We start from the raw sequence: 20446 nt of genomic DNA on the forward strand, positions 1-20446 counted from the left end.
TTTATCAGCCTTCAGTGCCATCAGTCTACCCAACTCCATTTCCTGCCCAATATAAATTTCCTTCAGTTCCTCCGTTACCCTAGGACCTCTGGCCACTATTATATCAGGAGATCGTCTGTGTCTTCCCTAGTGAAGACACATCCAAAGTACCTGTTCAACTCGTCTGCCATTTCCTTGTTCCCCGCAATAAATTCACCCATTTCTGTCTTCAAGCGCCCAACTTTGGTCTGAACTTTTTCCTCTTCACATACCTAAAGAAGCTTTTACTATCGTCCTTTATATTACCTTCATGCCTCATCTTTTCTCCCCGTATTGCCTTTTTATTTATCTTCTGTTGCTCTTTAAAAGTTTCCCAAACCTCTGGCTTCTTGCTCATCTTTGCTATGTTATACTTTTTCTCCTTTATTTTTATACCATCTTTGATTTCCCTTGACAGCCACGGTGGCCCCTTACTCCAGTTAGAATCTTTCCTCCTCTTTGAACTGATCCTGCACCTTCTGTATTATTCCCAGAAATACCTGCTATTGTTGTTCCACTGTCATCCCTGCTAGGGTAGACAAGCAAAGATACTTCCTACCATGAGTACCACTCCTCAGGAAGAGCCCAATGTAATATTGCAAGTTGCTGGAATTCCTGTTCCGTTTATGATTGATTGCAACCACAACCACTGTCAATCAGGAAATAGTATCAGAAGATGGAAAACAGCTATTAGACAATCATTCTGTTTGGGTTCAAAGGCAGGGCACATACGTATTCACGTACCCAGCCACTGCAGGTGGAATTCCAGGGGACCCAGTGTGAGGTTTAATTTACAGTCACCACCAGTCGGGGGTGTAATCTAGCAGAGAGTGACCTGCTCCGTCCGTTGGAAGTCGAGATTCTCTGTGCGGACAAGGGTGTCACCCTGGGACTAGTGAACAACCGACATCTTCCCCAGTTACCGACCCCCCCAGTGGTGGGCACTTAATCTGGACTCCACTGCGTTTGAACCCCTTCTGCCAGCGGCCGACACTCATGTGACTCTGCTATGACCCTCCGGGGTGCTCAACTGAGGAAAGCCAGTATTATGCACCCCTCGAGGGACAGAAGTTCCCAGTCACGGTGATTGGAGAGGTTAAAGGAAAAGAGGGCAGCACATTACTGCCTGAAGTTCCGGATCTCCTTTGGCAACAGACAGGACTGGTCCTTCCCCATATCACTGTTTCAGTTTGCCCTGGGTTAAAGCCAAGGTGCCCAGAGTTCTATTCAGAAGGTTCAAAGGAACATCTGAACAAGTCTGATGCATTTTGGAAACAAGTCCTGTGGACCGATGAAGTTAAAATAGAGCCTTTTGACGGCAATGAGAAAAGGTATGTTTGGAGAAAAAAGGGTGCAGAATTACATGAGAAGAACCCCTCTCCAACTGTTAAGCACGGGGATGGATCGATCATGCTTTTGGCTTGTGTTGCAACCAGTGGCACGGGGACATTTACTGGTAGAGGAAAGAACGAATTCAATTAAATACCAGCAAATTCTGGAAGCAAACATCACACTGTCTGGAAAAAAGCCAAAGATGAAAAGAGGATGGCTTCTGCAACAAGATAATGATCCTAAACACACCTCAAAATCCACACTGGACTACCTCAAGAGGCACAAGCTGAAGATTTGCCCAAGGCCCTCACAGTCCCCCGACCTAAACATCATCGAGAATCTGTGGACAGACCTCAGAGGAGCAGTGCATGCAAGACAGCTCAAGAATCTCACAGAACTAGAACCCTTTTGCAAAGGAAGAATGGGCAAAAATCCCCCCCATACAAGAATTGAAAGACTCTTAGCTGGCTACAGAAAGCATTTACAAGCTGTGATACTTGCCAAAGGGGGTGTTACTAAGTACTGACCATGCAGGGTGCCCAAACTTTTGCTTCAGGCCCTTTTCCTTTTTTGTTATTTTGAAACTGTAAAAGATGGAAATAAAAAAAAAGTTTCCTTGCTTAAAATATTACTGAAATGTGTCATCTTTAACTTATGTCTTTTGGAAATCAGTTCAACTTTTACTCGTTTAACAGTAACAGAAACATTGACCAGGGTGCCCAAACTTTTGCATGCCATTGTAATTGAAGAGGACTCTTTTGAATCAGCTGTCTCCGCCCAGAAGGCTGAGCTGTTTGCTCTGACTCCTGCCTGTATCCTAGCAACAGACTAAAGTGCGAACGTTCACACAGACTCCAGTTATGAACTGACTACGGGGCTTTGGGGATTCCTGACTTCCTCTGGCCACCCCATTAGTAATGCTACCTTTGTAGACAACTTACTCACCGCTCTACAGCTACCTCGAGTTTTGACTATTATTAAATGTGCTACCCATACTGGGGAATGTGATGAGATGTTCCAGGGTAATGCTAGGGCTGATGCAGCTGCCAAACAGACAGCCTTGAATCTCACACTTTTAGTCCCCTGGGAAACCCATCAAGCTCCTATTAGACAAAATCTAAGCACGGGTATGCCGTACGTGGGGGAAATACGTAACTAACAGGGGGACGCCCCTGAAGGACAGCGCAACCTATGGTCCCAAATGGGTTGCCACCTTGAACCTCAGACCAATTTATGGGTGACCCCTGCGGGACAAGTCTGTGTTCCCTCTGAGTTCCTACCTTTTTTTATAGATCATGTACATAATTGTACATACTTGCGCAAGGAGGGGATGGTTAATACATTATTACAAACTTGATTTCCAGAAAGCAGCTGAAAAGCGAGCCAAAGCATGCTTAAACTGTAAAAAAAAACAAATGCTGGAAAGGGGATGCCTTGTGGTTCCGGAAGTACCCCCTTGCCTGGTGGACCTTTTTCTTGTTTGCAACTTGAGTTTATTGAATTACCTGGAGTCCACTGTTATAGGTATTGCTCAGTGATAGTAGATGGATTTAGCAGATGGATTGAAGCTGTTCCTACCACTATAATTGTTGTGATCATATTGCTAAAAGAAATAACTCCTTGCTATAGACTTCCAGAAATGATCAGCCAGGACAATGGGCCAAAATAAATGAGGAAATCTGTAAACTCCTTGCTATAAAACGGCAGTTCCACTGCACCTATCATCTGAATGCAGCGACATAGTGGAAGGAGCCAGTTGAAAGATAAGTTGGCAAAACTTACACAAGGAACTGAAATGATCTGGTTGAAGGTTTTACCCTTAGTCCTATTCCATATAAGAATCACGCCATCAAGTAAGAAATCACCGGCAGAAATTATCTACGGGAAGCCCATGAGAACCCATGGGGACCCTGACCTTGTTTGCCGCTCCTCCCCGACAGCTTACCTGCTACATTGCATATGCATACCTTGGGGGAGGAGATGGGAAAATACTTATGCAAATTAACAAAATCTCTCCAAAGCTTGCATTCACTGGTATGACAGGCCTATCGAGAGGACGAAACCCCAACTAAAGGTGACTACTCCACCATCGAGACTGGAGATTTTGTCCTGCTCAGGAACTGGGATGGTAGGAAGTTGGGACTGAGGTGGAGAGGACTGTACCAAGTGCTACTGACAACACCTCCTGCAGTGATGGTGGAAGGGCAGGTCCGGCGGATACATCAAACGGACTGTAAACATGTTACTGGCGGAACTGATAAGGACTGGAAAATGTACTGGTTAATGCTGACTTTAATGACCCTAAGGGAACCTGCCCCTGTCTCAGGAGGCCTCCAGTTTTACACTTTGCTGTCCCTCTACCACACCTACGCCAAGCACGTGGAGCTGGGAGCATGTTGGGTAAGTGACGAAATTCCCCAACATGGTCAGACTACGATCCCCATGTCAGTGGTGCCCCTAAATACTAGCGAAGTAAATTCAGTTCCGGTGTTTTCTGATAGCCGTAATGGTAGCATTGTCAATTGCACCATATCCAGGTCTGGAAGGCGATGGTGTTGCTTTGAGGGTTGGAGTCATGGATCTCCTCCACAAGACCCCTCCAAGCTATGGCCGGGGATAACAGTTACATTTCCAGCAGTGGCTAGTACTACTTGTTGGTGTGACCATAATGAGAGTGCACCCTATCAAGTGGGAAGTAGTAACTGTACCAAGAGTCAAACTTATGATTCTCCTGGACCACTAAATGGAGCTTATTGAGTTTGTGGAAATGGGGCCTATCCCTGGCTGCCGGGAGAAAGAACAGGGCAGCGGCATGGAACCACACCCTACCAGACGGGTTCTCGAGGGGGGACGAGGGTTGGAGTGGTTGTTGCTACTTGGCCGACCCTGTGCCACACTTGAGGATCCTGGCTCAGCTTTAGGATCAACCCCACTGGAATAGGCAACCAAGGGTTGCCTGATAAATTTGGTGGATTGCTTTGAGAAATAATAAGCAGGGTGGACAAAGGAGAATTGGTTGATATTGTGTACGTGGATTTTCAGACCTTTGACAAGGTGCCACATACGAGGCTCCTTAACGAGCTCTGAGCCTGGTTGGGCGGCGATGAGGAAGGGGCTGATCTCGGGATTGTGTAAATCGAAGGGCGGCTGCACCGTCAGGGCCGGGTCCGAGCCAGACGGCTGCACATTCAGGGCCGGGTCCGAGCCAGTCGGCTGCACCGTCAGGGCCGGGTCCGAGCCAGTCGGCTGCACCGTCAGGCCTGGGTCCGAGCCAGACGGCTGCACCGTCAGGGCCGGGTCCGAGCCAGGCGGCTGCACCGTCAGGGCCGGGTCCGAGCCAGGCGGCTGCACCGTCAGGGCCGGGTCCGAGCCAGACGGCTGGACAGTCAGGGCCGGGTCCGAGCCAGGCGGCTGCACCGTCAGGGCCGGGTCCGAGCCAGACGGCTGCACCGTCAGGGCCGGGTCCGAGCCAGTCGGCTGCACCGTCAGGGCCGGGTCCGAGCCAGTCGGCTGCACCGTCAGGGCCGGGTCCGAGCCAGGCGGCTGCACCGTCAGGGCCGGGTCCGAGCCAGGCGGCTGCACCGTCAGGGCCGGGAACGAGCCAGACGGCTGCACCGTCAGGGCCGGGACCGAGCCAGGCGGCTGCACCGTCAGGGCCGGGTCCGAGCCAGACGGCTGCACCGTCAGGGCCGGGTCCGAGCCAGGTGAGTGCACCGTCAGGGCCGGGTCCGAGCCAGGCGGCTGCACCGTCAGGGCCGGGTCCGAGCCGGGCGGCTGCGCCGTCAGGGCCAGGTCCGAGCCAGGCGGCTGCGCCGTCAGGGCCGGGACCCAGCCAGGCGGCTGCACCGTCAGGGCCGGGTCCGAGCCAGGCGGCTGCACCGTCAGGCCCGGGTCCGAGCCAGACGGCTGCACCGTCAGGGCCGGGTCCGAGCCAGGCGGCTGCACCGTCAGGGCCGGGTCCGAGCCAGGCGGCTGCACCGTCAGGGCCGGGTCCGAGCCAGACGGCTGGACAGTCAGGGCCGGGTCCGAGCCAGGCGGCTGCACCGTCAGGGCCGGGTCCGAGCCAGACGGCTGCACCGTCAGTGCCGGGAACGAGCCAGGCGGCTGCGCCGTCAGGGCCGGGTCCGAGCCAGGCGGCTGCACCGTCAGGGCCGGGTCCGAGCCAGACGGCTGCACCGTCAGGGCCGGGTCCGAGCCGGGCGGCTGCTCCGTCAGGGCCGGGTCCGAGCCGGGCGGCTGCACCGTCAGGGCCGGGTCCGAGCCAGGCGGCTGGACAGTCAGGGCCGGGTCCGAGCCAGACGGCTGCACCGTCAGGGCCGGGTCCGAGCCAGGCGGCTGCTCCGTCAGGGCCGGGTCCGAGCCAGGCGGCTGCACCGTCAGGGCCGGGTCCGAGCCAGACGGCTGCACCGTCAGGGCCGGGTCCGAGCCGGGCGGCTGCACCGTCAGGGCCGGGTCCGAGCCAGGCGGCTGGACAGTCAGGGCCGGGTCCGAGCCAGACGGCTGCACCGTCAGGGCCGGGTCCGAGCCGGGCGGCTGCACCGTCAGGGCCGGGTCCGAGCCGGGCGGCTGCACCGTCAGGGCCGGGTCCGAGCCGGGCGGCTGCACCGTCAGGGCCGGGTCCGAGCCAGACGGCCGCACCGTCAGGGCCGGGTCCGAGCCAGGCGGCCGCACCGTCAGGGCCGGGTCCGAGCCGGGCGGCCGCACCGTCAGGGCCGGGTCCGAGCCGGGCGGCCGCACCGTCAGGGCCGGGTCCGAGCCAGACGGCTGCACCGTCAGGGCCGGGTCCGAGCCAGGCGGCTGCACCGTCAGGGCCGGGTCCGAGCCAGGCGGCTGGACAGTCAGGGCCGGGTCCGAGCCAGACGGCTGCACCGTCAGGGCCGGGAATGTAGGATCAGTTCGTTGTGGTTCCCCAAGCTGTGAGAGTGGATGTCGGTGACGAGGATCTGTTTATGTGTACGGGTGTGGGGTAAATGGTGGGAATGTTGTGGGGCTACCGACGGGGTGGAGGGAGGTTGGGGATATGGGTTATCGGACACAGTGTGACCTGGGAGAATGCGTCCTAGGGCAGATTTAGTTGTAAGCAAAGGCGGATCTGGTCCATTGCATCAGACAGCTTTCAGGAAGCAACAAATCTCTCTTTATATTAATAACTGTCTAATCTTGCTGCTACCATTGTGTTTGTCACAGAGCCCAGAGTCTGGGAACAGCTCGACGGTAGGAAGCAGATGGTGATGATGGGAGCAAACACGAGGAAATCTGCAGATGCTGGAAATTCAAACAACAAACACAAAATGCTGGTGGAACACAGCAGGCCAGGCAGCATCTCTAAGGTGAAGCACTGTCGACATTTTAGGCTGAGACCCTTCGTCAGGACTAACTGAAAGGAAAGATACTAAGAGATTTGAAAGTAGCGGGGGTAGGGGGAAATGCGAAATGATAGGAGTAGACCGGAAGGGGTGGGATAAAGCTAAGAGCTGGAAAGGTGATTGGCGAAAGTGATACAGAGCTGGAGAAGGGAAAGGATCATGGGACGGGAGGCCTCGGGAGAAAGGAAGGGGGAGGGGGGAAGCACCAGAGGTCGACAGTGTTTCTTCTTATAGATGCTGCCTGGCCTGCTGTGTTCCACCAGCATTTTGTGTGTGTTGGTGATGATGGGAGGCTGTTTATTGGAGTCAAGGCCCGTGCCTCCTGGAGCTCCCCAGGGTGACACCCATTGCTACTTGTCATCGATGTCAATAATCTGGTTGAGAATGTACGGGGTACGGGGAGTGAGTTTGCAGCAAGTAATTGCTAACAATTACCTCCTTTTGCAGGATAGTAAATATAAACACCCCTCTTTCCCTCTCCACACTCAGAACCGACCAAAAGCTACTTCAGAAGATGCAAGCTCTTCAAATCAGCAAACACTGAGGGAATGTGTGTGAGTTTAAAGAGCTGGGACACTGACAGTACATTATTGCAACTGGGTCTGACAGACTTAACTGATACATTCATTCTCACCTCAACTATTCCCTACTTTATTTTGTACAGATACCATAAATTCCAGTGTATAAGCCGAGAATTAGGCCCCAAATTTTGGTCCTAAAATTAGGGGGTCGGCTGATACAGAGGGTGCCAACTTTGGAAAAATGAATACAGGGAAGACAGGTTGTATTTATTGGTTGTTTTTGAGTCAAATTCGTTCCACTCTCAACGCATTAATTCTTTGGTTTGTTTAATATCACATCTAGTGGCTGGAGCACGGAGATCAAACCACCGGGGATGACTTCAATGTCCGTGTTTTCAGCTTTCAGTGCTGCTTTTGTCTCACCCGACAACTGCGCTTTGAACACGTCCCAGACAAGTAGCGACTTTTCCTTCCCAAAATCTTCAGGATGTCTATGCCACGCCTCTTTAACCCACGTCAAGCAACCCGCTTCGTCCATCCAGCAGCATTCTTGAACATAAACAACACCCCGCGGGAATTTTCTGAGCAATCTTTGTTTTCTGTCTCAACACAAGATCACATCTATTCATAAATCGGGTGCACCAACTTCGCGTAGCTTTGAAATTTTCACTGACCTCACGGTGTTTTCGGCCCATTTCAATGCTTGAACTTAAATCATTTCTCTAGTAACAATGTATCCGGATGATCGCTGGTGATTCACTCACTCTAAAACTTTTTCTTCCAGTTCTGGCCACTGGCATGTCTTCCCACGGTTTGCACATTTCTTCTTTGGCATTTCCCTCAGCGTGTCCTCTGCCTTTCTCCGCTCTCTCACACTCTCTCGTTTACACTAAACTTCTTAGCCGCTGCAGAATTATTTGTTCCTTTAGCAAAATCAACAACCTTCAGCTTGAAGCCAGCATCACATCGCATTCGTTTTAATCTTTTGTACATGGTGGTCGCAATCTCAATACTGAGTACACGTACTGATCCCGCCACCCCGTGTTATGTTTTAACGAGATTACGATGGGTGATAAATGGTTTTGCGGGGGTAATATTTCAGAGGCTTCTTCACCATTGGAGACCTAATCCAAAACTTTCCTCCCTGATTTATTTATTAAGAATTTGCTTATAATGCTCTTCAATGTGTAAGCCTGTTTTCTTAGCAGGTTCACAAAATTTTCAGGTTCCGGATCCGGCAAAGCTGAGTACAGGCATGTGAGATCTTGTGATTGTTTCTGGTTAAATCAAAAACCTTTATAAAAGGGGTCGGCTTATACAAAGGTAACATGAAAAAGTCCCTTTTTTAACCTTGAAAATGGGGGTCGGCTTATACTCCGGAATATACGGCATGTAATGTCTAAAGGACCAGTGTCTGAGTAAATGAGACTCACCAAACTTTCTCCTGACTGAATCACTGGAAACCCTGAGTCAGAAGGGTTTCTCTCCAGTCGGTGCTCTCAGTCCTCGGGCTGGTTCACTTGCTGCTGTTCCCTCATCTTCAGTCGTGGTTTTCTTCCAGTTGTGGGCTTTTCTTCCAATAAATCTCTCACTGCAGGTATAACTTTAACATGAGAGATAATGAAGCACGTTAACAATACAAAGGAGAACAAAATATTTCTGCTCACTGAAATCTAAACAGTGAAGACAAATATAACGATCTCAGTGAACAAATCTGTAATTGTCCCTGACACATCACAAAACCTGATATGGGATAGGAAGGAGTCATCGTTCAGTCATGGTCAGATATAAGATGTAGGAACATAATTAGGTGATTCGATCCATCGAGTCTGCTCCACCACTCAACCATGGCTGAGATTTATTCCAACACCATATTCCTGCCTTCCTGCTGCAACCCTGAAGCTACTTAGCAATCATGAGTATATTAATCTCTGTCATAAACATACCCAAATGGCAGCCTCAACCAACCTCTGTGGCAACAAATTCCACTGATAAGCCATCTTTTGGCCGAAGAAATTTTTCTCATCTGTTTTAAAGGGAAGCGTCTTTATTCTGAGACTGTGCTCTCAGAACCCAGACTCTCCATCTAATGGAAACATCCTCTCCATGTCCACTGTATCCAGGCTTTTCAGCATTCGGTAGGTTTACTTAACCACCCCCTCCCCTTTCACCCCCGTCTGAACTCCATTGAGCACAGGTCCATAACCATCAAATGCTCCTCATACATAAAGCCGATCATTCCTGAGATTATTCATGTGAACCTTGTTACCAACAACTGCACTGAACACATTCCCAAGTATAACAGAAAATCAGGAAATTTAAACCACTCCAGAGTGAATGGAATAAAAAGAAACCGGAATCATCAGAGTCGCTCAACAGGTAAGGAACTGCTGTGGAGAGAACAAAAAATTTGACGATTCAGGTTCACAATCTTTTGTCAGAATGGATTCAGAATTTTTCATTTTTAGTGCAGATCTCCAGCAACTTGAGTTTCTGTTTGATTTCCACTGTCTGACAGACAGGTGACAGCGAGGAGGAATTTCCAAACACAGTTCAAACACTGAACCCCCCAGGTCTATTTCTACTTGTTCAAACACAGAACAGCCCATTTACTCACAGCCTCCCCTTGAGAGGGATGGAATATAAACTCATTCTCTCCTAAGATTAGCAGCACTGCTTCCAAAGGAACTCCAGAAAAAAAAACACTTGATCCCAGACCAGAAATACTCGCTCAACACCTCGTAAACCCGGGCAGCTTGATCCCCGGGTCCATGTTACTTGGATCTAAACAGGGGTGCAGTGCTGCTGGAGCTCACCGGAGCACCACCCCAGCACCTCTGTAAAAAAAAAATCAAAACAAGCGGGGAATTTAACAGCGGCTGCATATTAAATAGAGGGAATTTTATGGAAGCGGGGGTTGGGGATAGGGGTTGGTGGATGGGGGGGGGAATGCCACTAATAACATTAAGATAAGATCGTTTTTGGTGAAATCCTGGAGCTGTGACTGTGGTGGTCTGTGGATTATTCGCTAATACAAAAGTAATTTTTTCCTCACTAACAACCCTATGGCTGCTAAGCAAACAACGTTACTCCACTTGCTTGGTAAATATATTATATGATTATTAGTGAATGCAACTGTGCAATACTTTGTCATATTATTAAATTAAGTGTTATATGTTTTATTGTACCACCATTTACTGAAATGCAGTGATTGGCTATAATCTTCTTAATGTCTTAACTATCACCGTATTTCTGTGGAGCTCTGGAATTCATATATATTTCTTTCATGTTTGTTTAGTGTTTGACATTATAAAAAGCCCAATTTGTGTACGTGCTCATCACATGAATGGGGCAAGGAGTCAAGGAAGTTGCCCAGTACATGAAATGAGCAGGTACACAACTGGGTGTGACAGACAAGGGGCGATTGATAGATTCGTGGCCTAAGGTGGAAGGAGTCGATTTTAGAAAACCTAGCAATTTTCCATTATCTGAAACAGAAATACCGCAAAAGTTACTAACTTCAAACTTTCTGCATAATCACTCAAAGAGTTGAACTGCAAGTGCATGTACCGTGAGCTGTATAACTTTAGCCATTCTAACATAGGCCACTAACTTATCAATCACCGCTCATACAGCTCCGGCAGCTAAAAGATTGGCATTGTACCACTGCTCCAGCCGTCCGGCAGAGCTCGGGCCCGGCCCTTTCCCAATGCAACCGGCCCCCAATTTACAGAAATCCGCCGAGATCAGACCCCACTCCAGTCGAAGAAACCCCCAACAGCCGCAGTCGGCACTGCGCATGCGTTTAACAGGAGGTTTTTCCGCAGCACCACCGGTGGCCGGAGGTCTGCACATCGTCGCCAGTGGCCGGAGGTCCGTACAGCGACACCAGCGGCCGGAGGTCCGTACAGCGACACCAGCGGCCGGAGGTCTGCACATCGTCGCCAGTGGCCGGAGGTCCGTACAGCGACACCAGCGGCCGGAGGTCCGTACAGCGACACCAGCGGCCGAAGGTCTGCACATCGCCACTAGTGGCCAGCGGTCACTGCAGCGCCTCCTGTGATCGGAGGCGTGAGGGACAACGGAGAGGCAAATCACAAACGCGGCAAAGTCTGCAGATAATACACACAAAATGCTGGTGGGACACAGCAGGCCAGACAGCATCTATAAGGAGAAGCACTGTCGACATTTCGGGCCGAATGTCTCTTCCTCTCTGACATTACAGGACTGTCGACCCTTTTCGATAGATGCTGCCGGGACTGCTGAGTTCCGCCAGCATTTTGTGTGTGTTGTTTGAATTTCCAGCATCTGCAGATTTCTTTGTGGTTGCTCTTTAAAGTCTGCAGATGCAGGAAATCCAGAGCAACACAAACAAAATGCTGGCGGAACTCAGCAGTCCCGGCAGCATCTATCGAAAAGGGTCGACAGTCGTGTAAAGTCAGAGAGGAAGAGAGGGAGTGGGAGGGAGGGAGATTTGTTCACCGGAAAGAGAAATCGATATTCATGCCATCAGGTTATGGGGGGGGGGGGGCGCTACCCAGACGGAATATAAGGTGCAGATCCTGGACCTAGAGGGTGGCCTTAACTTGGCACAGGAGGAGGGGATGGGTTGGCACGTGGAATCAGGTGTCATTCGACGTGTCGAATGAAAATGTTTGGACACAGGGAAGTCCCGCTCGGAGCGGATAGTTCAAAGGTCAGTTTATTATCAAAGCAAGTATCCATAAACAACTCGCGTTTTTTTTTCTCCAGAGAACCACAAAACAAAAAAAGCATGAAAGTCGTTCAGAGAGAAAAATCAAACTCCCATCCCACCCCCCGCATCAAAAAGAACGGCATCCCGATCATCGACCCCCGAAACCCACCCCTCCCGCACAAAAGGGAACAATAACATCGATCCGCCCCCCAAAAAAACAACCCTACCCCGCACAACTGCGGAGGAGCTGGTGTCACCAGTGTAGAGGCGGCCGCATCGGGAGCAGCGGACACAATAGGCGACCCCGGAAGATTCACAGGTGAAGTGTCGCCTCACCTGGAAGGATGTTTGGACAACGGAGAGAGTTTGGCCATCCGGCCCTTTCACTGTGACACCCCGAACTCCACATCAAATCCGTCCAAACGAATCTGGGCGAAATTTAATGACCAATAAATATAATTCCTCTCAGCGATCAGCTGTCTGAATGAATGACTGACTTTAAAGAGGAAGGGGTGTCTATGGTCCACATTGTCAGGGTGTTGAGTTTACCAGGAGACAAAGACTGCAGGGACGAGAGATTTTCTGTTGACTAATACACTGTGTGTGGACCCCGCTGGCAATTCTGGTGGTGTGACCCGAATCGAGACAAACACCACGCTGCCCACTCCACCATCAACACGGCACAGCCGGACACATAACAGGGAACTTTACATCAGACAACACTGGATTCATTGATGAAACCCGTGATTAATGTTGTTGTCCCACTGAAATCATCAGAAACGTCCATTCAGGTGTTTTCAAATGGGAGCGCTCTCCCACGGGTGACGTCACATAGGTGAATCCACACGACTGACGTCACACATAGGTCCCCACACCGGGACCTGCCCTCGCGTGCGCGGTGTTTACGTCACCCGCGCGCTGGAGAGCTCGAGCTTTATCTGTTTAACGGCTGAGCTACCAATCACGTGACCATCCCCTCCCCCACCGCTGAAAAACAAAGCTTCAAGAGCTTCGCTTTTTCCATTGGTGCGCAGGAATGTCAATCACTGGTTACACCCAATAGCGGAAGCGGACAAGCCGACAGGGCGTTACCCCGCTGAGTTTGTCTCTCGCTGCGGTGCCGGAGTCTGGACAGAGCGGAACAAATCTCAATGTAAATGTCCGCTTTCTGATTTCTATTTCCCTCCGAGGGAAGTTGGGGAGTTTGTGAAGCGTCTCCTGCGGCCGGAGTCTGATGTATCACCTGAGAGGTAGGAGGAGACCGCTCGGCCCATCGGTTTGATGCCGGCTCCCCGGGGTGAGGGAGGGAGAGGGGGATTTTACTGAAAGGATGAAGATGGTGAGAGACGGGTCGGACAGGATGTTTGTCCCGGTGGGGACAGGAGGGGCTCATCTGTGGAAATGTCTGAGCCCACGGTGGTGGCGACCAGAGGGATTCACCACATTGGGGGGCAAACACCGGCAGACTGTTGCCCTGCAAGCGGGGCCAGTGATCCGGGGAAAGTGACAATTATTTGGGATTTGTTGAGACTGTCCCTGGAATATGGTGTAAAATCCCGATCCCCATACTAACACGGGTTATACAGACCAAAGAACAAACTGCCGGAGGAACTCAGTGGGTCGGGCAGCATCTGTGGAGGGAAATGGACCGTCAACATTTCGGGCCGAGACCCTCCCTCTGGACTGAGAGTGGACGGGAAATAGTCAGAGAAAAGAGGTGAGGGGTGGGGATGGGGCAAGAACTGGGGAGTGAGAGGTGGCTCCAGGTGAGGGGGGAGGTGGGAAGGTGGAAATAGTGACAGGGTTGGGAGGTGAGTGGTTGGGGCAACATGGCAACATCGTCCATTGCTGCAGACGATGGAAATAAATTCCATAAAGGATTAACAAAGAGGTTAGAGAGTATTTGTTATAGAGAGTGCAATGAAGATTTACCAGACTGGCCCCTGGAGTGGTGGGTCATCATCAGATGGAGAAAGATCAAATGTGATAACCCTTTCATTTAGAGAATCGAGGACTGAGAGGTGAACACATTGAAATGCACAACATCATTACCAGTTGAACCAGGGATCCCAGTCTCTGAAAAATGGGGTGGACTGTCTGGGACTGAGATGAGGGGAAATGTCTCCCCTCTGAAGGTGGCGACTGTCTGTAAATTACCACCCTCAGTGACCGTCCTCACATAAAACCGAAGCCAGCAGATGTGTGGAGACCAAAGGGATCGAGGAAATGAGGATCGGGCAGAAACATTTGTCTGAGATGGGAGAGCAGACACCATCTCATTGATGGTTAGAGGGGCTGAATGGCCTCTTCCTGCTGTTTCTCACTTGATGTCTCAGTGTTCCTGTCCAGTGAGGCTGGAGGAATGTGAATAAACTGATTTAAATGAAACCTGCGCACTTCCTGTTTGGGTCTGAGTTGTGTCTTGGACTGGGATGTGAATCGAGCCCATGACTTTGTGACCTGGAGGTGGAGGGAAAGGGATGGGGAAGACATGGAGGGAAGAATGAAATATGTATCTGGTGTAAATATGAAATAATGTGGGAAATGCGGCCAATGGGTCGGGCAGCGTGTGAGGGTGAGGAGCAGAGTCACTGGTTCAGGTGGTTGACCCTCCAACCGCCACCTGATCCCGTTTCCTGTTCACGTTTCTCTGCAGCATCTGTGGGTCACTGCTCTACGTGTATGTGTAGCTTCATCTTTCACCCGTACAGACAAGGCAGTGAGATCCAGATCTGTCACTTCCTCTCATGGTGGGTGGACAATGTTTTTTTCTGCAATACGTTCAGCATGTTTCATTCCACTGTTTTACCTGCTGAAGTGCAGCCGATGTTTCTGGATGTGTGACCCATTTATGTGAGAATTTAGCCTTTTGATTTATCTCAGCTTCTCATAAATGTGTACAGTTCAGCGAAGCTTCACTCCAGAATTTCCAAAGCAACAACCCAGTCAGTCAAATAGTTCCACACTATTAAAATAGTTTATTACATTTTTTGTACTACTTATATAATTTAACCTTTTAATATGTATATTCTTATTTTAACTCACAATTGTCAATATCTATTGTTATGAGTTAGGTTCTACTGCTGCTGCAGAGACAACAAATTTCATGACATATGCTGGTGCTATTAAACCTGATTCTGATATTGGAGACCCACCACCGGTCACCTGATCCCAGTTACCGCAGATTGTAATGCGAGATTGAAGCCTTTTCTATTTATTTGCATTCCTCAGAAAAGGCAACAGTTAATTTTCCTTCTGTGATTCCAAAGCAGAAGCTCAGTCTGTCTAATCTTTCCACACAATTAAAATGGGGATATTGTTATTATCATCATGTACTGAACTACAGTGAAAAATTTGCCTGATGTACCATCCACACAGATCAATACAATACAACAGTACATTGAGTTGATATACGACAAGACAATAACTGTAACAAAGCATTATGGCTGCAGAGAAATTGCAGTGCAGATAGACATATGGTGCAGTGTCATGTCAAGTTACATTGTGAGCTCGAGTCCATTTTATCATACATTTGGCTTATAACCACAGACAGGAAGCCGACCTTGAGCCTTCTGGTATGCACTTTAAGGCTTTTGTATAGCTTCCTTGAAGGGAGAGCAGGTTGGCTGCAAGAATGTCCAGATTGTGAGGATCTTTGAGTTCTTATCCTGCTTTTCCGAGGCAGGGGAAGTGTAGGAAGAGTCCATGGAGGGGAGGCTTGTTTCTCTGATGTTCTCTGTTCTCCAAAGCTCTCTGCAGTTCCTTGCAGTCATGAGCAGAGCAGTAGCCATACCAAGGCGTGAAGTTTCAACAAGAAGCTCAGAGACCTCGGCCTTCACCCTGTCTTGTGTAGCTGGATCCTGGTCTTCCTGTCAGATCGCCAGCAGGTGCTAAGTGTGGACTCCCTCACTTCTGTCTCTCTGACCCTCAGCACACATACCCCACAGGGTTGTCTCCCTGGCTTCCTCCTTTACTCTCTGTGCACCCATGACTTGTGTCGCCACTCACAGCTCCAATCTGCGAATTAAATTTGTTGACGACACTACACTGATTGGCCTAATCTCAAATAATAACTTTCAATCAATCTTCTGACAAGGCTCGGTCCAAACAAACTTTTCACCCTTCTTCAGGAGATTAGTTAGCGGAAGAGCGATACCAGCAAAGTTCTTAAAGAACTTACAATAATATCCAACCATTCCCAGAAACCTTCCAAGAGCCTTGTTACCAGTCGAAATAGAAAATTCAGAAAATTGCCTGGACTTTTGCCTGAACAGGAACCAATTTGCCTTGACCTACAACATTGCCGAGATATGTCACAGTGACATGGCCAAATTCACTCTTAGGTAAGTTAACTGTAAGTCTGGCCTGGGAAAGCCTGTCAAACAGCTTTTCTACTGCAGAGATACGGTCATTCCAAGTGTCACTCCCTGTGACTACGTCATTAGTATAGGTATCTGTGTGTTCCAACCCTCGAATTACAGAATCAATCATTCTCCGGAATGTTCCTAGAGCATTTTTCATTCCAAAGGGCAAAACATTGTATTCGTACAACCCAGAAGGTGTCACAAACACAGAAATTTCTCTACCTTTGTCTGTCAATGGAACACACCTATACCCTTTCAACAGATCAATCTTTGTAAGAAATTTAGCTTTTCCAGCCTTATCGATGTAATCGTCCAACCTACGGATAGGATATGCATCTGTTTTTGTTACTTCATTTACCTTTCCATAATCAGTGCAAAATCTAGCAGTGTTATGCATATATAGGTGTAAATATATATTTTCCAAACTTAGCTGGTAAATGATGCAGTCTTACGCTGGTGTGGTAAGGATATTTAGTTCAGTTCACGGGATTGAAGTGAGTGAGAGATCTGGCATCCAAACAGGTGTTGTCGACCCTCTTCCGATGTCCTCCAAATCTTCCAAGTTAGCCAAACATGACCAACTTAAGAGCACCGTCTTCAAGTGACAGTCTACCAACCCAGGCAAGGGTTTCTAGCAGATTTCACAGGGCCGCTCTTACACGCACTAATAGTCACATACTGATTCCTCTTAACTGATCCTCAACCTCCTCCCCCCACCCCCCGTGGGCATTTAAAACTTCAGTGACAACTCTTCCCACTAGCCTTTGTGTGTCTGCCTGTCCTATGAAACAAACAGCAACACTCCTTTAAATACCATTGTGCTGAACACCAGCTGTCCATCATGCAGGCCCTCCGCTCTATCTGTCTCTGTAACAAGCTGCTTGTGCTCTTCTCTCTCTCTCTTTTACAGACATGGTTCTTGGAGGCACAGTCCATAATCACAGGTCTAATAATATCATTGTTCAGCATATATTCAATTTCTTGCTCAACCAATTTACACTTTTCTACCTTCATGCAATATGGGTGTTGTTTAATCAGTTTGGCTGGTCCGAAATCTACGTCGTGTACTGAGACCGCGGTTTGCTTGGGAACATTGGGAAATAAACCTTTAAACTTCAGAATTAATTTCTTCAGCTGTTGTTGTTGCTTTGGCTGCAGATGAGCCAACTTATTATCAATGTTTTCTTGAACAACCGAGTTCATTAGCCTAACTGGGACCGTGTTTGGCTTGTGAAAAGTCTCAGATGAGTTAATTGTTTCATTCTCAGGGTTGCCAGATTCATATGTTTTGATAATAAAACCCACAGATGGTGCCTGCTTGTCAAAATAAGTCTGTATCGTATTTATGTGTAGCACCTGTGTTGGTTTGCATCGGTCGGGTGTCTTAATAACATAATTCACATCATTAACGAGAGACTGTTTCATACGGTCCACTGAATTTCGCCTTAACTGGATTCATCCACATTGGAAATAAGGCAACCACCTCACCCCCCACCTGGTATTTTCTTTCACAAGCCTGCTTATCAAACCAAAACTTCATTTTGCTTTGAGAAATCTATAAGTTTTGTCTTGCTAGGCTACAGGACTGGTGTAGTTTGTTTTTGAACTTCAAAACATAGTCTAAGAAGTTAACATGTACATCCCATCAATCCACTGTTCCTTTAACAAGGTCAAAGGTCCCCTCACGCAGTGACCAAATACAAATTCAAATGGACTAAAGCCCAGTGATTCCTGTACTGACTCTCTTACTGTGAACAAAAACAAATATATTCCTTCATCCCAGTATTTTCCATTTTCAACACAGTATGTCTTATTCATTGTTTTGAGGGTGGAATGAAATCTATCTAAAGCCCCTTGTGATTCCGGATGGTATGCAGATGATGTAATTCATTTAGCTCCCAGTTCATAAACCACCTGCTGGAATAAACCAGATGTAAAATTACTTCCTTGATCAGTCTGGATTGCTTTAGGCAAACCAAATAGAGTAAAAAAACTTAGTAAGAGCCTTTGTCACAGTTTGAGCTTTAATATTCCTGAGAGGTTTTGCCTCTGGGAATCTGGATGAGGTACTCATAATAGTTAGCAAATACCGATGGCCAGCTTTAGTCTTTGGCAATGGGCCAACACAATCCACTATAACTTTGGAAAAGGGTTCACTGAATGCAGGTATAGGCCGGAGTGGGGCCACTGGGGTGACCTGATTAGGTTTATCCACAACTTGACAAGTGTGACAGGCTCTGCAAAAGGTCACAACATCTTTCCTCAAATTAGGCCAGTAAAGTTCGTTCATAATCCTTTTTACAGTTTAATTCACTCCAAAATGGCCACCTAAGGACATACTGTGGGGCGAAGTTAAAGTTTACAGGACTGAAAATTTAGGAACTACAAATTGGTGAACAATTGCCCATTTCTCACTCACAGGTGTAGCAGGTGGCATCCACTTCCTCATTAACACTCCATCCTTGGGATAATACCCGACTGGCACTTTCTTAATCTCATCATCAGAGAGAGCTGTTTCTTTTAAAGCTTCAATCTCAGGGTCTCGGTTCTGTTCTGCTATAAACTCCTTCCGAGACAGGGATAAGTCTTTCTCATCAGACTGTCTACATGAATCCTGTTGAAACAATGACGACAGAAAAGTCCCTGACAAGTCAGCATAATTTGAATCCCAATTTTGGCTATCACTGGTATCAGAATCATGCTGCACAGAACTGTCTGCGTCGGCAGACTTTTTAGCCATACTGTGAGTTACTGCGCAGGAAGGATAAATGTTAACATCCATCTGTGGGTCGTCAGTGGTTGGTTTAGTTGTCAACTGCACTACAGGAACAACTTTACCATCTGCCAGGTCATTCCCTAACAGCAAAGTAACATCTTCCACCAGTAAACTGGAGCACAATCTGATCTTAACAGGTCTGGAAACCAACCCTGACTGTAAAGGTACCTTGGGCAATGGCACAAAAACCACGCCGCCCCCAATACATTTAATAAGATTTACCTCACCAGTGTCAGTCTCATCACCAAACTTTAGAACGCTGTCTCATATAAGTGACTGAGAAGCCTCAGCATCTTGAAGAATTTTCACTGGTACCTTCGTAGACCCTTCCTTTACTAATACAAACTCATCAGACATAAAATAATCAAATACCTTCTTAACTCGGTCAGACCTCTCAGTCCTTAACTGAGTCTCAACAGAATGTTCAGAACCCTGTGGGGTTATAGGTGCTTCAACATACTGAACACAGGCATTTGGGACTGCCTCCTTTTTCTTTTTCTTCTTCAGGATAGAACAGTTAGCCATCATATGAGCAACTTCTTACAATAGTAACAAGTAAGACCTGAATATTTCTCCTTCAACTGCTTCCCTACATCCTTACTCGTGTCACTAGTCCCAGCTTTAATTTCTGGTTTACCCTAGTGATCCCTGCTACTCTTTTTGGAAACTCTTATTCTGGGTAAATTTAACATTATGAGTTAAAGCGAACTCATCTGCTAATCTAGCAGACTCCTGCAATGTAGCAGCATCTTTTTCATCTAAATACGTCTTTATGTCATCAGGGACGCACCTTTTGAATTCTTCAATTACAACCAACTCTTTCAAGCTGTTAAAATCATCATTTATATTTTTATATCTGCACCAGCCAAAACACAAACTTCTCACAAGAAAATTCCATATAAGTCTGGTTCACAGATTTCCTTGAATTTCTAAACTTTTGCCTGTATGATTCTGGGACCAACTTGTAAGTTTGAGCATAACCTGTTTCACTATGTCATAATCAGCTGCTTCATCAACTGTCAAAGCAGAATAGGCTTGCTGAGCCTTCCCCTCAATTACACATTGTAAGAGAATAGGCCAACCCTTTTTTGGCCACTTTAAACTCCGAGCAACCATCTCAAAATGCTGAAAGTATTTATCAACCTCTGCCTCGTCAAGTGGAGGTACCAATTTAACTTCCCGACTGTCCTCAAACTTATCACCAGAGTCTAACGCTAGACCCCTTTTCTGCAATCTCTCTACGTTTTCCAGCTCGAACACCCTCTGTCTTTCTGCTTCCTCCCTCTGTTTTTCTGCCTCTCTAGCCTCAAACTGCCTCTGCCTTTCCGCAGGCTCCATCTTTAATTTTTCTAACTTGTAATGGAGCTCAAGCT

At 48.2% G+C, this 20446-nt stretch overlaps 1 protein-coding gene across 6 annotated transcripts in view; it reads right to left on the reverse strand.

Moving 5' to 3' along the window:
• Positions 1-1809: 1809 nt before the first annotated feature.
• Positions 1810-20446, reverse strand: part of LOC140724397 (uncharacterized) — a 35029-nt gene continuing 16392 nt past the window's right edge. The window contains exons 2-4 of one of the 6 annotated variants that reach the window (XR_012098122.1): positions 8671-8840; positions 7661-7786; positions 1810-1934 (exon numbers count right to left, since the gene is read on the reverse strand). The gene's annotated coding sequence lies outside the window, so the exon portion shown is untranslated. Of the gene's footprint in view, positions 1935-7660; positions 7787-8670; positions 8841-14891; positions 20295-20446 lie in introns of those variants that run through there. The other 5 variants (XR_012098123.1, XR_012098121.1, XR_012098119.1 and 2 more) reach the window with 5 other exon arrangements.

Source organism: Hemitrygon akajei, unplaced genomic scaffold (assembly GCF_048418815.1).
Source record: "Hemitrygon akajei unplaced genomic scaffold, sHemAka1.3 Scf000204, whole genome shotgun sequence".
In the NCBI taxonomy this organism is placed as follows: domain Eukaryota; kingdom Metazoa; phylum Chordata; class Chondrichthyes; order Myliobatiformes; family Dasyatidae; genus Hemitrygon; species Hemitrygon akajei.